Below are 2,764 nucleotides of genomic sequence, written 5' to 3' on the forward strand. Positions count from 1 at the left end.
GCAAGTCACACTTAATCTAAAAATGTGTTTATCGAGTCTATGTGTTGACATCTGACTCAGTTATGACTGAGAAAAAATGTGAATATTAGCACAAAAGGCTCTCCACCAGACTACATTTACTCTTCCTGTTGTTTTTAGAAATTCAGCATGCACCTGTCCTTCACCTGACGCAGTATCTTTGCCTCCATCTTCCCCTCACAGCTGGATGTAAAGTGACTAATCTGTATTCATGTGTGACACATTTTTAGCGTTTTTTTTCTCCAACGTTTAAGAGACGAGTGGAAGGACAGAGGCGTTTTACTTGAAACTCGACATCAGTGGAAGACAGAAGGAAGAAGAAAGAAGGACCAACTCTGCTCATACATGTTTTAAAATATCAGTGGATCTCCTGGTTTCGTGACCTTCTCTGTCTGGAAAAACCCTCATAAAAGTCATGTTTGTCCTGGAATGTATTATCAGTGAAGGACAGTGGAAAGTATCACATGATGTAAAAATGTCTTTCTACTGTTACACAAACCGCCTTTTCTCTATGTAAACAACAAAGTCATGGATTGAGTGCATTTTGCTGTGAGCTACAACTTTTTATCCTTTTTTTTTTTTTTACATTTTGTCAATCAGCAACATTAAACGTATGCTGAATTAGCCATTAGCAGTTTCTGTTTGCAGTATTTTTTATGGCTGTACCGACAACTATCACTGACTCTTTTGATACTGAAGTGAATCTAAAAACATGATAATTCTAAGGCAAGTTCTGCAGTTACACAGAGCAGCTCTGAGACGAGATTCTGCGTGTTAGAAACAACTGATGTCAAAAAATAAAAGCACATTATCAGTTTTTGGGTTTTTAAAAGAACTTAGGTCAAACAAAAGACTCCTTTTTTAAAAAAAACATACTCATTTTGTGCAGCTCGTTTCCAGAAATTGAGCATTTATAATCCAAACTGACAGGATATCTCTCTTCCTGAGACGTTTGAGGACATCCAAGGTCTCGTGTCACTTTATGCTTTATCCAATTTAGCATTTTGATGCTAACATTTCAACAAAAAAAAACCCTGATTTAACTTTACATTTGCGCACAGTGACAAAAAAAAAAAGAGGTTTTATCTCAGAGTACGGCTGCATGAAGGGATTTCACTTCAGATTAGTTATTGATTTCTCTAATCTCAGGATTTTTTCTAATTAACTTGTAACATTATTTGCTAAATTATGAAATATTTATGAGCGTATGAGGTGCGTCAGCCTCCTGTGTGCTTTTAAAACCAGCTGATGGGTTTCAAAATGGTGGAGATCCAAAAACTGTCACACAGGACAGGACAGGAGTTTTAATTTGAAAAGGACGAAGCAGCGCGAGTGTAATGGAAAACAGTGTGAGCGAGCAGGTGACACACACACACACACACACACACTGACCGTTATACATAACAGGCATTAAAAAAAAACACTCTGTAAAGTGTCTGTTTACACACAAACACACATTAAAGCTGCATTTCTCCTGCAAACACACACAGGAAACCTTTCTCTCTCTCACACAACACACACACACACACAACACACATACACACACACACACTGAGCGGTGAGATATAAAGTAATGGATTATGAGTATGAGAAGCTTTTCCATAACTAAAGTCAACAGACGGGTGTTTGCTTTGCGTTTGTTTGCCGTCAGTGTGTTTTTATTTCAAATAAACCACAGAACTCGTAAAACATGTGTCCAGCGGCACGCACGCGCGCACACACACACACACACACACACACACACACGGTCGTCGATACAGTAAAAGCATCATTTTCGACACCTAAGCAGAATAACAGAACAGGAAGTCTCAGTAATATAACCGCTACGCAAACAAGCCTCTGAGTCTTTAATGAATATTTAACTGGACATCCTCCTAAAAACTGCCATTTTTTTTAAAGGGAGTCTGGCAGGAGTGTCACTGTGATCCATGCAGACAACAACATGCAATTAGTTAATGGTGACCAGCTGAGTTGAGGGGAGTTCAGGCAGAGTAATCATGAGGACAATCACCAGTAAAGATGAAGATTTTAAGGTTTCTTCTCCATCAGACTGACTTTAAAGAAAATATTTCCTCTAAGTATCCGGCAAACCAATCAGAATCAGCTGTTTCTGATTGAAGAACAGGTGATGTGCAGCCACAGAAACAGTGGAAATCTGAACCAGACCTCATAGAAAAAATGAGGAAAATAAGCCGCGCAGAAAAGTCCCTAAAGTCACTTTAATCGCTACGAACAAACCGAAAAGTTGCAGCCGCGCGGACTCAGTCTGGACACTTTTCAGGTTAAAACATGAGACATATGAAAGTGGTGAAGGTGCGGACCGACCTGGCGCTGGTGCAGTCCTGGTACAGCGTCTCGAAGTCCTTCCTGGAGATGAGCTTGCAGCGGTTCACGCCGGGCTGGATGGGCGCCGAGCCCCCCGCAGGACGCGCACCTGCTCCACGGTGCACACCACCGGGCTGATGTCCAGCCGCTTTCAGCTTGGTGTAGACGGTGTGGCAGCCCGCCCACCAGGTGCTTCAGTGAAGAGGTCGAACACCTGCGGCAGGCAGATGAGCTCCTGGCCGTCCACGTTGAAGCTTGGCCACCTTCACGCCGTGCAACCTCCACCAGCTTGCCACTCGCTGCAAAGTCCGGGGTTGGAGGAGGTCTCCTGCGCCAAGCCGGGGGAGCCGGGGGGTCAGGCCGGCTGAGCTGAGCGAGCCGAGCCCGGCGAAGAGGTCCCAGAGCGTCGCCGTGGCTGGCC

The sequence above is a fragment of the Pagrus pagrus genome, assembly GCF_965226575.1.
Source record: "Pagrus pagrus genome assembly, chromosome: 22".
Classification (NCBI taxonomy): Eukaryota; Metazoa; Chordata; class Actinopteri; order Spariformes; family Sparidae; genus Pagrus; species Pagrus pagrus.